Source organism: Furipterus horrens, unplaced genomic scaffold, assembly GCF_987537825.1.
Source record: "Furipterus horrens unplaced genomic scaffold, mFurHor1.1.pri manual_scaffold_17, whole genome shotgun sequence".
Taxonomy (NCBI): domain Eukaryota; kingdom Metazoa; phylum Chordata; class Mammalia; order Chiroptera; family Furipteridae; genus Furipterus; species Furipterus horrens.
Window position 1 is genome coordinate 22789132 of NW_028327187.1, and position 14198 is coordinate 22803329.

Here is a 14198-nt window from a genome sequence, read left to right on the forward strand (position 1 = left end):
TCTGAGAGCATGGAGGCACTGAAGTATGAGGCTATAAAAGCATAAAAATATTCTGGAGAGTGCTGAGATATGAGCTGACATTTGGGGTGATTCAAATCAGTATCTGGACTACATCATCATTAGATAGTGCGGACTCCCCATGACTTTTTACAACAAAATTGTCTAGTCTCGGTGGCCCGTGGTCTTTATTTCATTCTTCATCAGGTCTCATATTCTTAATATAACTAGTATGCATGGAATGCCTTCTCTGTTCTAGTCTTTTTACAAACATGTGTTATGTTCAGGCCATCATCTGAAGGAATGTTTTATAGGTGAAGAACCTAAGCTCAGAGAAATTAAGCAACTTATCCCAGTTTCAATAGCTTGTGATTCCATGCTTCTTTCAGTAAACCATACTGCCTCACATGCCTTATTCCACAGCTGTCTCCTATATTCAAAAGGAATTCCTGACTTTTGCTTCTTTTCCCTTAATACTATGCCTAAGACCATGTCCTTGTCTTAGTCAATTTTCTGTAGCATAGCGTACAGAGAGCCTTATGTAATGGTGTTGGAACCTGACAGATGTAAAGAGGATAGGTGCTCTGGTTGTCAGGACAGAAGGTAAAAACCATTCTTAGCTCTGCTCACAAGGTCACTAGGTTATGGGCTCCTCTTGGTGTCATTAAGGCCACCTCAAGCTTCTGGAGTGAGGCTGATCTGCCCCATGTTTGGGCACCAGATGAGGTGGAATTGCCTCCAACACCCTAGGCTCAGTTGGAAACTACTCTGTCCAGCAGAGGTTTCACGACCACGGAGGAACAAATCTATCCAGGACACTGTATTTTGTCTGGGGGGTAAGGGAGGTGGCTGTTCCCTCTAGTGGAGAAAGCGCAAGACCTCCGTTCCTCATGCCTTTTACTGAGGAGGGTATGCATGGGAGATACAGGGTCAAAATTCATGAATCATCAATAGCTTTTAGGCACCTGGATTACAGTTGACAATAACAGATTACAAGCACTAGTTCAGAGGGCACAGTGACCAGTCTGTGTCAGGGTCTATTAAACATCTTGACGCCACACTGGCATTAGGTGCCAGGTTTCATACATTCCTTGCTAGAGATTGTTTATGTTACATTAAGAGATAAGAAAAGCAGAGCAAGTTCTAAAGCATAATAAGCATTCTTTAAATCCAATTCCCATGGAAACCCTCTGAGTGGTTTTTGGTTATGTGTCCCGTACAGCCTTATGTTGAGACTTAAAGACAAGCCAGAGGGGTGGCAAGTCAGGCTCACGGCCGGGGCTACAATTCCCTAAACCACAAGGAGCGGTTCCCCACATCTCCCCCTTTTTTGTTTTTTTGTAATACCTATAGTAGAAAGGCTTATAAAGCTTGCTACTTGCTTTTCTTGAATAGGATTATGGGTAAGTAGCTTGTAGACACATTGGAGGACAGAGAGTATGACAATGACCAACAAACATTTAGTTGCGTCTATTATCTATATATGGAAATTTAGTTTTTGAAACCAATTTTTAGGGTTAAGCCATTGAAGGCTATCACTTAGGGTTTGAAACACATTTTGTTTAGCAAGCTGCTTAATGTCCATAAGCTGCTGATGGAGTTCAAATTGTAGACAATCCATCTGGCCTTTCAGGCTGGTGGGAAAGGTATCCCATAGATGATGTTGTATTGTCAGCCCAAGAATGCTGACTAGAGTTTCATTTTAATGGGGTGACACATAGTCTTAAGAATCTGGGGTTGCAGGCAAGCTGTTGTCAGGTGACCAGGGCATTCTGTCATTTCCCCAGCCAGAGTATGGCTGATTCCATGGCTGAGGGTCAGGCCAGGATTTCCTGATCAATATGGGTCTGCAACAGGGCGTCATAGGGATCAGTCTGTTGTTTAGCCGGAGACTGTTCAGGGCCTTGAGTCTTCCAGGTCTTTAGTAAGACTTGGTCTCCTGGTTGGAGTGGATCTAGGAGCTTGTCAGGCGGATAGATAAACCTGTAATGCATAAACTTGTACAAAATGGTTAATTTACATAATAACTTACAAATTAGACTTTGAATCTGTAAGACTGTGGAGACACCCAGTCACAGGGTCTTTGCTGGAATGATAGCATTTTTGATGATGTTACAAACCTAGAACTTTTTTGCATGTAAAGCAGAGACAAGCCTATTTCTGTAATTAAGGGGTTAAACAGTAGCAGCTAGTCCCTGGGAGGGTGCTGGGAGTGTAGAGTGTCCCCTTGTTCCTGCTTTGGAGATAGAGAAAGAGAAACAGTTTTTATTTTGGTGATTATTGCATTCTTTTAATGTGCTTAAAAGTGAACTTTTTATTATTTAGAAACCTTGAAAGTTTACACAGAGGCTAGAGAAGGCAGGGGAGATAGCAAGGTTGGTACGGATTGTTCCTGGGACTGCAGCATCTAGGTTTAAAATGTACAGTGTTTTAAAGACTTATATGCTTACTTTTCCTTCTTATTGTTTTTACTTCCATTTCTATTCTTGAGGTACCCACTCAAATGTCCTTTCTTTCCATGCCATACACAATCTCTTTTCTTTATGCTTTCATTTTTTTTCAACTTGCACAGACCATCTATGACTTACTCAGACTTTCTGCAACATTCATAATTCTTTTGACCCAACATTCTACAAGAAACACAATAAATTTTTTTAAACTTAAGTCTAATTAGGTTGCTAAATTAGTTAGATTCTTTGGCGAGGACTTCATACTCCCCCTTTTTTGTTTTTTTTTAAGAAAAAATTTAAAGATATGATGGGCTATGTAGCCTTGTTTATTAGCAGTTTTTATTTGCTGTGGTTGACCTAAGAAATTAAATGTCTCGAGTTAATGTGCCTGAATATGCTTGGCCAATTTTCCTGCAAGAGCGGAGGCATGCAACACCTTAGAGTAAATATTTATTGATATATGTAGATATTTAAAATTTTTAAAGGGGGGTAATGAGTGATATTTGCTTGTCAAATTACTTGGTGGGCAATCCTTGAGGGTTGGTCCCACTGCTGGGTGATGCTGAACCCAGCATTTGGCAGTTTGTGCATTCCCGGGTAATTTGTTTAGCTTGAGAACAGGGAATGCCAAATTTTTTGAGAAGTGCTTGAGAATTTTGGTGGTAAAATTGATGAGAGGCAACTGCTGTTTGGAAAGTAGTTAATATACTGACTAAGGCATCAGTGCATTTTTTGCCTTTTGCCATAGGGCCTGGAAAGCCTGAATGAGAGCAAATATGGGTGAGATACAGGATGTACTTAGTTGCTGGAGTAATGTAAATGTGATAACCCTGATCCCATTGTTTCATGGGTAGTGGGTGGGTCCCTTTTCGTTGGTTTTGGTTTTGCCCCTTTCTTCTACCTCCTGTTTAAAGTGGACCAGTGATTTTCCTAATTTTAAACTAGGGATTAATTAGTGTAGTGGGTCAGAGTATGCTGCTTGTGAGGAGGGCTCCCAAGGGTGTCACGCCTTGGTTATCCCTACCTCTCTTACGTGCCTCAGTTTCTCTCCCAGTTGTCCAAAACAACTGGAAGGGCTTGGAGTGCTGAATGATCAGTTCTTATTTTGCATGTCCCCAGATGAGCCAAGAATTATATTACTGTGAGGGGAATATTCTACGAGGCCCCTACAAGTCTTGGGGATTGACCCCAGACACCTCTGCTAGGTCCCAACTCATGTAGGGACACCCGAGAATTTGGGCCAGAGGAAGGAAGTGCCTCTTGTCTTCAGAGCTCGATCATCACCAGAGACCTCATACAAATCCTATTTCTGGCCTAAAGTTTCTCTTGCTTTCATAAAATCCTATTTGGGGGGAGATGCCACGGGGTTGGGCAGTGAGTGCTTGTGACTGTGTTCCTGGTGTTGCACACACTTTGACTTGTAGCTGGCGGGAGCCTAGTGCTCTAACCCGGTCCGTGTACCAGCTTATCCTGTCATGGAAGACTTACAGCGGCAAGCGCCTTATCGGCTTTTAAGTGCTCGACCCATGCCCGCAGTTTTGTGGTGATTTATTGAATGAGAGAAGTAAAAATGGCCCTTCAGTGAGTGAGAGGAGACAAAGGTGAAACCAAAACCCCTGCCAGAGAGTGGCAGAAAGGAGAAAAATCCTCACTCTTCTATCTTAACCACACAGGTAGCCTTTTCCAGAAAGAGCCTGGGGCTGCACGCCCTTACCATGGGCAGAGGGCCAAAATTCCCATCCGTGCAGTGTGGTTGTCCGTGGTCAGGCTCCTGGCCCCACAGCCACTCTAGGTGTCACTTCTTTTGAATGCCCCTTGCCCAGGCACCAGATGAGGCCCCATGTTCAAGCACCAACTGAGGCTGACCTGCCCCATGTTTGGGCACCAGATGAGGTGGAATTGCCTCCAACGCCCTAGGCTCGGATGGAAACTACTCTGTCCAGCAGAGGTTTCACGACCACAGAGGAACAAATCTATCGAGGACACTGTATTTTGTCTGGGGGGTAAGGGAGGCGGCTGTTCCCTCTAGTGGAGAAAGCGCAAGACCTCCGTTCCTCATGCCTTTTACTGAGGAGGGTGTGCATGGGAGATACAAGGTCGAAATTCATGAATCATCAATAGCTTTTAGGCGCCTGGATTACAGTTGACAATAACAGATTACAAGCACCAGTTCAGAGGGCACAGTGACCACTCTGTGTCAGGGTCTATTAAACATCTTGATGCCACACTGGCATTCAGTGCAAGGTTTCATACATTCCTTGCTAGAGATTGCTTATACTTAACTAAGAGATAAGAAAAGCAGAGCAAGTTCTAAAGCATAATAAGCATTCTTTAAATCCAATTCCTATGGAAATCCTCTGAGTGGTTTTCAGTTATGTGTCCCGTGCAGCCTTGTTGAGACTTAAAGACAAGCCAGAGGGGTGGCAAGTTAGGCTCAGGCTGGGGCTACAATTCCCTAAACCACAAGGAGCGGTTCCCCACACTGGAGCATGGACAATACTTCCACTATTTAAAGAATAAAACAAATTAATTCACACATGGTGTTGACATCTAGCAGGCAATTCAAAAAATGGTTTTGACTGTTAAGTTAGTAACTTATAGTTATAATATATATAGTGCAGTATAGGAGGAAAAAGTACAGAACAATTTTTCTGTGTTCATTCAATAAATTTGTGTCGCTGGTTCGATCTTCCAGTCAGGGCACATCAGAGAAGGAAAACTCTGACTCCAAAAAACCTCCGCTGCCTTGCGGCATACCTCTTCAGGGGAAAGGCTAAGGGAGTAAACCCCGACAGAAAATCCGGAGCCGGAGTCCCTAAGGCGGTTTGACGTTGTAGTCAACACCGGCAACTCCTGCGGCGCACCTGAAACCAAGCTGTATTGACTCCGTCTTTCCCTTGGACCCTTCAGCTGCGAAGAGAGGGGGGGTCTGCTGCTTGGGCAACAGCAGACCCTCCATATCACCCTGCCCAGGCTCTGTAGCTTCAGCTTCACTGGAGAGGACACTCCAGCGTCATCACAGGATGTCGATTCAACACGGGAGGAGACAGATACCGTGTCACTCCCGAGTCGGACTGCACAGCCATTCTCGGCGGTGCAGATAGACTCTTAAGAAGCTACACCATCGTCTCTCGAGACGGACGGCTGCCGACGATTCAATAAGTTTGGGCTGGGAATCAAAGCAATAAAAGTCTATTTCCAAGACCATGAATAGAAATTTCTGACCAGACCTGCCACAGACTCATTGTAGTCCAGCAACCTCATTGTACAGGTGGGTGAATTTTGAGGCCCCCAATTCACAATGGTCATACAGCTAGTTAGTGGTACAATGGAAATCACTTCCTACTTTTGCAAAAAAAGTAAGTACTGTAGGCAATTAAAACTGCCTTCCCCCCCAAAACTGCCTCCTTTGTCTGTTCTGCCACCTGCAATTATTATTGCTATTACTTAATTTTTTTCCAAAATGGTAAGAATAGAGAGGAGAGAGGCTCTGGGCAAAGGCTTCCTAAATGGTATAGCAATGCCATATGTCTGAACAGTCTATACATCATACACAATGCCCTGTCTTGGAGATGCAAGGGTAGATAAAATAAGACGAAGTCCAGTCCTCATCATTTCAAAGACTAATGGGAAAATGATGATGACATAGTGTTTAACTGCTGTGAAAGAGGTCTTCCAAGAAAGCTGGGAGAACACTAAAGAAAGGGATCTAAAGCGAGTGTTGGTCTTTAAACCTAGGAAGTCATCAATTGGACTGAGGCAGTAAAGGCCCCTGTTTAACACTTCACCTGATATTTCAGATTGGCTGCAAGCCATAAAGTCTCAAGTGAGTTTCTGAGAGCTTAGGACAAGGACAAAGAAATCGAAGGGGAAGGTTTTGTCTATACTAGTTGTAGGTACAATTGTTGACTAAAGATTTTCCGCCCTCCTGGAGCCTTCTCTCAAGTTCTGTTCCATTTTTTAATTTTTCATCTTATTTGAAAGGCCTTTTCCAGAATGAATCCTAAACTAATTCTTCCTGATATGTGAATAACTGGTAATAGCATTGTCTTCCAGACTTGTTTGAGGATATGAATCACCTGGTGTCATTCTTATTTGTACTGTTGACCTTGTTTTTCTTCTGCTGTGACATTGTGATTTATAATAAATATATATTTGGTCTTATTCCTGTTCCTGGCACCTAAAACCCTCGGAATTTCCTAAGTGATGAAAGCAGATAAAGATGTCTGGATATTTTTTTAATTTAATGTTTATTGTATTTTTTCCATTACCATTTAGTCCCCTTATACTCCCTTTCCCCCAGCAATCACCACACTGTTGTCCATGTCCATGAGTCCTTTTTCCTTTTTGCTCAGTCCCCACCCCCCAATAGCTGTCATCCTGCTCTCCATCTATGAATCTGTTCCAATTTTCCTTGTTAGTGTTACTGAACAGCAAGTGGGGTCCTGCTGCCCACCGCCACCCTCTAGGCAAAATTCTGGAGGCAAAGGTTTGGTGATAAAGGAAAGGAGTCTTTATTCAGAAACTACACAATTTTGGAATAATGGCTTTCCACATGCATTAGTCACTTAAGCCTATCAATTAAGGCTAAACTCTTTAACTCTTTAGTTATAGCTTTAACACCTGAGTTCTCCTAGCATTTCCCCCCCCATTAGTTTTTAATTATCATATTTCTATAGGGTTAGTTTACAAATTACAACAACCTAAGATACAAAAGCTACACAATGGAAGAACGGCAGGCTTCTGCATCAGCGCTTGTTCCCTCTAGAGCACACAAAGAAGAATAACCTTGCCACCCTCTGCCAGGCCAACTGATCCTAGGCTGCACCTGGAGTTCCTTCCCATCCCAAATACCATCCATTAGAAAACACAGGAAGCTGCAGCACTAGCATCCAGGCATCCTTGAGAAAGAGGGACCAAGAGAGCATATCTCTGCTCTCTTTTATTTTCCTAGCTTTGTTTATTAATTAATTAATTAATTAATTAATTTATAGAAAGAGGGGAAGGGAGGGAGAAAGAGAGGGAGAGAAACATCAATGTGTGGTTGCCTCTCGCATATCCCCAACTGGGGACCTGGCCTGCAACCCAGGCATGTGCCCTGACTGGGAATCAAATCAGTGGCCCTTTGGTTCACAGGCCGGCACTCAGTCTACCGAGCCACACCAGCCAGGGCTGCCCTCCTTTTTTATTTTTATTTATTTATTTATTTATTTATTTATTTATTTATTTATTTATTTATTTAAAGGAAGGCCGACTGCCACGTGCAGCGCCTCATTTGGATGTGTCTGGAGTCTTGGAAGCTTGACTACCCTACGTTCTCCTACAAATGGACCTTGAGAGCTTGTTTGGAGGTTCTAGCAGGGGAACGCAGCTACTCGTATACCCTTGACCGAAGACCGGTCCTCTCCTCTAGTTGGGAAGGTCGTCCCCTCCTTTTTATGTTAAATCTTCTTGCCCATAATTCCATGTGCTCTGGAGGCATTCAGCTTCTCAGCCAATCCTGTCCTAGACTGTTTACCATTGCCTCAGGCAACTTCCTCCTATGGCCCTTCCATACTCCTCCCCAGTGATCTGGTCAGATTTCTCTATATCATTAGTTCAGTTTGTTCATTAGATTCCACATTTGAGTGAAATCATATGATATTTGTCTTTCTCTAACTGGCTTATTTCACTTAGCATAATGTTCTCCAGGTCCAGCCATGCTGTTGCAAAGGGTAGAATTGTCTTCATTTTTACAGCTGAGTAGTATTCCATTGTGTAAATGTCCCATTGCTTTATCCACTTTTAACCCCTTTCAGCCACACCTGAATTTATGACGAGGTGACTCTCGTACCACTCCTAAGGATGGGAGAGCTGATTGCCAACCACCTGACTGCACCAACTACATGATTGGAGGGTTGGAACTTTTAGTCCCACCCACCGCTGACCTCTGCAGAGTGTTAAGGGGCCCAGAGGTTGAATAAATCACCAGTGGTCAATGATTTCGTTAATCATACATATGTAATGAAGTCTCCATAAAACCCCCAAAAGACAAGATTTAGAGAGCTTCCAGGTTGGTGAACCAAAATTCTTACACATGCTGCCATGCTGGGCCTCAAAATCCACAGAGACAGAAGCTCCTTTGTCTTGGACGTTGCCTGTGTGTCTCTTCTTCTGGATGTTGATTCATATCCTTTAATATCCTTGGATGTAAACCAGTAATTTAGTGAGTAAACTAGTTTCCTGAATCCCGTGAGCAACTTCAGCAAATTAATCAAATCCAAGGAGGGAGTTATAGTAGTTCAGAAGTACAGCACAGGTATCAACCTGGACTTGTGATTTGCATATGAAGTGCAGGGCAGTCTTATGGGATTGAGCCCTTTACCTGTGGGAACTGATGTTATCTTTGGGTGAATATTGTCAAAATTGACTTGAATCAGACCCAGTGATTCCACTTCTGGGTATATATCTGAAGAAACCCGAAACACTAATTTGAAAGAATATATGCACCACTGTGTTCATTGCAGTGTTATTTACAGTAGCCAACCTATGGAAATAACCCAAGTGCCCATCGATAGGCAGGTGTATAAAGAAATTGTGGTACATATATACAATGGAATATTACATGGGCATAAAAAGAATGAAGCCTTACCATTGTGACAGCCATGGATGGACCTAGAGAGTATTATGCTAAGTGAAATTAGTCAAATAAAGAAGAATACCATATGGTTTCATTTATATGTGGGATCTAAAGAACAAAAGTAACATAATTGGTAGGAACAAAACAGAAAGGAGGATGTTAAGAACAGTATAGGAAAGGGAGAAGCCAAAGAACTGATATGCACAATCCATGGACACGAACTAAGGGGGAACTGCAGGAAGGAAGGGGGTACTGGGCAGAGGGGGGCAAAGGCAAAAATTCAGACAACTATAAAAGCATAATCAACAAAATATACTTAAAAATAAAGAACAAAATAAATAAACAAAATAGAAACAGACTAATATATACAGAGAACCGTCTCATGGTTGCCAGAGGGGAGGTAAGTTGGGGGAATGGGTGAAAAGGCAACGGGATTAAGAAGTACAAATTGGTAGTTACAAAATAGCCACAGGGATATAAAGTACAGTGTAGGGAAGATAGTCAATAATATTGTAATAAGTATGTATTGTGCCAGATGGGTACAGGAAATATAGGGGGGGGGACACTTTGCTGCAGACCTGAAATTAATACAAAAATAATATTGAATGTAAACTGTAATTGAAAAATAAAATTTAAAAAATCTAGTGGAATTGTAGGACATGCAGCTGGTGTCAAAAAATTGGTGGTGTGGACAAACTGCACTTTAGAATCGTTAGAGCAGAATCTTATCTGGAATTTTTTATTTGGTAGGTCTAGTGTAGATTTTAGGAATGTGTTTTTAACAAGGTCTCCCAGTGATTCTTATCTTCTGGTAAATTTGGGAAACCATGATTTAAAGCATTATGGCCAGAAATTTGCAGGAAAGGCTTTGATTCCAAATGTGGAATCTCAAATGCACATACCTAAGTAGTAGAGTGTAAAGGTTTTTAAAATTGTAATAATAAAACATACCTCATGCCCTGGCTGTTGTGGCTCAGTGGACTGAGCGCTGGCCTGTGAACCAAAAGGTCGCTGGTTCAATTCCAGTAAGGGCACATGCCTGGGTTGTGGGCCAGGTCCCCAGTTGTGGGTGTGTGACAGGCAACCAATCAATGTTTCTCTCCCTCTCTTTCTCCTTCCCTTCCCCTTGCTCTGAAAATAAATAAAATATTTTTTTTAATTAAAAAAAAACAGACCTTACATTTGAAGAGTACCCTATACTTACATTATTACACATGCTGTAAATATTACCACCATAGAATCTTTTAACAGGCTGGTAAACTGTTAACAGGGTAGGCCAAGGATTCTCGTCCCCATTTTAGGGATGAGGAAACCCTGCCAGGGTGTAGCTTGTAATATAATTGGAAAAAAATAAATATGCATTAAATGATGCAAGAACAACACAAATCAAGATGCATACTTTATAAAAAAGAATACCTTATAACACAGAATTCAAGGTCTGTAGGGATATAGAGCCCAAGGATAGCCTGGGCAAATAGGAGTCCCAAACCTCTCAAAGGTAGGAGTTATGTCTTCATGTGGAAACTCAGTTATTTTCTATGGCACGAGGGAAATTTTCTACACTGAATTCTCATGTGAACTATACCAGTTACATTTTCCACAACCACATACTATACCATAAACCAGTCTGACCTGCAAGGGAAGTACAGGCTTTGGTCCTTTTGTAATGCTCTGCTGCCAAACCAGTTTGTGTTTGCAAAATGACATGTTGGCTGGGTCAAGATGGAGGTGACCTAGGGAAGGGAGTGTAGTTGTATGACGCATGGTCTAAGATCCTTTCTGGCCCTACTTAGAGCCTCAGATACTGTGGAGTTGAAGGATTTCATTTCATCCAATTGTATTGATGTCTTTTCTGGATCAGGCATTGGTGCTGGCAGCTGAGGAATTCATAGTCTAGGTAGGAGAGAAAGGAAGACATTTATATGAATAGTGATTATGTAAGTCAGGAAAAATTGCAAAGCAGAATAAGCAATGTTCTATGGTGATAAAGCAGGAGCTAATAGAAGTTCCATTTGTTTATTTTTACTTTAGTTTCCCTTACTCAAGGGCACATATCAAAAAAGAAGTTACTCAGACTGATGTCAAATAATTTACTACCTATGTTCATAAAAAATATTTTAGTTATTTATTATTAGAAAGAGCTTTGGGAAGGGAGGGGGAAAGAGAGGGAGAGAAACAATCCATTGCCTCTCACACACCCCCAAATGGGGACCTGGTCTGCAACCCAAGCATGTGCCCTGACCAGGAATCAAATCAGCGACTTTTCAGCTTGCAGGCCAGCACTGAATCCACTGAGTCACACCAGCCAGGGCTACTTACCTATTTTTATTTCCTATGGGTTTTGTGGTTTCAGGCCTTATATTTAAGTATTTATTTTGAGTTTATTTTTGCATATGGTGTATAAAGAGTGATCCAGTTTCATTTTTTTGCATGTGTCTGTCCGGTTTTCCCAATAACACAACCTACTGAATGGAAGAATATATTCTCATGTCCAATAAGGATTTGATTTCCAAAATATACAAAAAACCCATACAACTCAATAAGAAAAAAATAAATAAATAAACAATCCAGTCCAAAAATGGACAGCGGACATGAGGAGACATTTCTCCAAAGACATACAGATGGCCAACAGACTTGAAAAGATGCTCAACATCACTAATCATCAGGGAAATCAAAAGCACAATGAGATAACAGCACCTCACACCTGTCAGAATGACTATTATAAAAAAGTCAACAAATAGCCCTGACTGGTGTGGTTCAGTGGGTTGGGCATCATACTGGAAACTGAAAAGTTGCCAGTTTGATTCCAGTTCAGGACAGAGACCTGGATTGCAGTCCAGGTACCCGGTCAGGACCATGTGAGAGGCAACTAACTGATCAATGTTTCTCTTGCACATTGATGTTTCTCTCTTTTCCCTCCCTTCTCTCTCTAAAACTAAATAAATAAAATACCTAAAAATAATTAAAAATGAAGTTAAAAAAGTCAGCAAATAACATGTGTTGGTGAGGAAAGAGAGAAAAGGGAACCCTTATGCACTCTTGGTGTGACTGCAAATTGGTGCAGCCTCTATGGAAAACAATACGGAGATTCCTCAAAAACTAAAAATAGATCTACCATAGGACTCAGCAATTCCACTTCTGGGTATTTATCTGAAGAAAACAAAACACCTGTGTTTATTGCAGCATTATTTATAATAGACAAGATATAGAAGCAAACTTAGGTGTCCATTGGTAAATAAATGGATTAAGAATGGGGCCATGCTAATCTTCTGTGTATCATTCCCATTTTAGTATATGTGCTGCCGGAGCGAGCACAGACTTCATTCTTTTTTATGAAACAATACAGAGAAGATTAGCATGGCCCCTGTGCAAGGATGACAGGGAAATTTGTGAAGTGTTTCATATTAAAAATAAAAGAATGAAATCTTGCCATTTGCAACAACATGGATGAACCTAGAGGGTATTATACTAAGAAGCAAAAGAAGTCAAACAGAAAGACAAATACCATATGGTTTCACTTATATGTGGAATCTAAAACAAAACAAAACAAATGAACAAACAAAACAAAAACAGACTCATAGAAAAAGAGACCAAAGGGATGGTTGCCAGAGGGGAGGATGAGGGAAAATGGGTGAAAAATGTGAAGGGGAATACAGGTAATTATATTTAGATAGGATTACATGGTGACAGATGTTTACTAGAATTAGCAGGGTAATCACATTGCAAGGTATAAAAATATTGAGTCACTATATTATACAATACATCTGAAACTAATATAACTAATATAATATTGTAGACCAACTATATTTAAATTTAACAACTAAAAAAGAGTGGGTCAAATAAAACTGCGGTACATTTACACAATGGAATACTACTCAGCAGAAAGAAAGAATTCCTACTTTTGAGACAGCTTGAATGGAACTGGAGAAGATTATGCTAAGTGAAATAACCCAGCCAATGAAAGACAAATACCATATGATCTCACCTGTAAGAGGCATCTAATAAACAAAATAAACTAACAAGCAAAATAGAGTCAGGGGCATGGAAACATGGAAACCAGAGAGGAGGTGGAAGGGGGCTAATGGTGGAAAGAAGGGGAAGGGACTAGTCAAAGAACATGCATGAATGGCCCATGGACATGGACAATGGTGTGGAGGTTGACTGTGGGAGCACAGGTTGGGCTGGGCAGTGGAGGTCAAAGGGGGAAATTGGGACAACTGTAATAGAATAACAATAAAAAAATATAAAATAGTTCTCGTAGAAGATCCCGGAAGGTTTATTTGAGGACATGGCATTTCCCCTGGGCCTGGAAAGACAGGTAGTATTCCAAAGGCAGAGACAGGCATTATAAATGGAGGGAATCTGTGAGCAAAGGCATCAGAAATCTGAGCCCAAGGAAGAGCTGCTGGCAGGTCATTGCTCAGGTGGGCAACTGGGGAGAATTCTTCGGGCCTTATACTTGCGGGGAGGGGACTCGTGGTAGCTGCACCTTACTCCTCTTTATCAACATTATTAAAATTTAATTAAAAAAATTCTATCGTTAATGATACTCCAAGGGTCCTGTGAATGTTACTGTCTGGTCTCCTTACAAGGGGGAGAATTTGAGGTATGAGTTGTCCCAGGCACTGCTGTCTTTAATGGGTGGCCAGTTTATTTTGTTAAGAGTATTGAGTACGTCAGAAAAGGATTGCGGAGGGCCTTATTAGCATGCTAAGGGGTATAGGTACTGCTGAGACAACGGAAGATTTTAAGCAGAAGAGTAACACAGTCACCTATACATCTTAGATAAATCCCTCTGGTTGCTGTCTGGGAGATGGGGGTAGAAAAAGGCAAGAGTGGAAGGAGAGAGTCCAAACAGGAGGCTAACTGAACAAAGGGTCATGGGGCCTAAACAGTGCCTGAAACACTGAGAATGACAGAGTGCAGAAAGGTGGTCAATAAGACATGTCTCAGAGGTAGAATCAAGTAGCCTTGAGTACTCACTACATCTGCGAGTGTGTAGGGGAGTAAGAAGGCGGAGGAATCAAGGGTGGCTGCATAACAAGTGCAAAGGCCTGTGGCTCATCTTTAAGTCTCCAGTCTCAAGGAGCGCTGGAAGAGGAAGGGAGGGGAGGGGAGGGGCAGGTCAGAGA

The 14198-nt window shown here is 41.7% G+C and overlaps 1 long non-coding RNA gene, 1 other non-coding gene and 1 pseudogene across 2 annotated transcripts; 1 reads left to right on the forward strand and 2 right to left on the reverse strand.

The window, feature by feature from the left end:
* Positions 1-7707: 7707 nt before the first annotated feature.
* Positions 7708-14163, reverse strand: LOC149990674 (uncharacterized). The gene is made up of 4 exons (XR_016508583.1): positions 14050-14163; positions 10699-10959; positions 10018-10197; positions 7708-8629 (listed from the first exon to the last, which is right to left on the reverse strand). It is a non-coding gene; the product is annotated as an uncharacterized LOC149990674 (long non-coding RNA).
* On the reverse strand, positions 12319-12381 carry LOC149990675 (U6 spliceosomal RNA; annotated as a pseudogene).
* LOC149990676 (U6 spliceosomal RNA) lies at positions 12371-12475 on the forward strand. The gene has a single exon (XR_016508744.1). It is a non-coding gene; the product is annotated as a U6 spliceosomal RNA (small nuclear RNA).
* Positions 14164-14198: the final 35 nt, after the last annotated feature.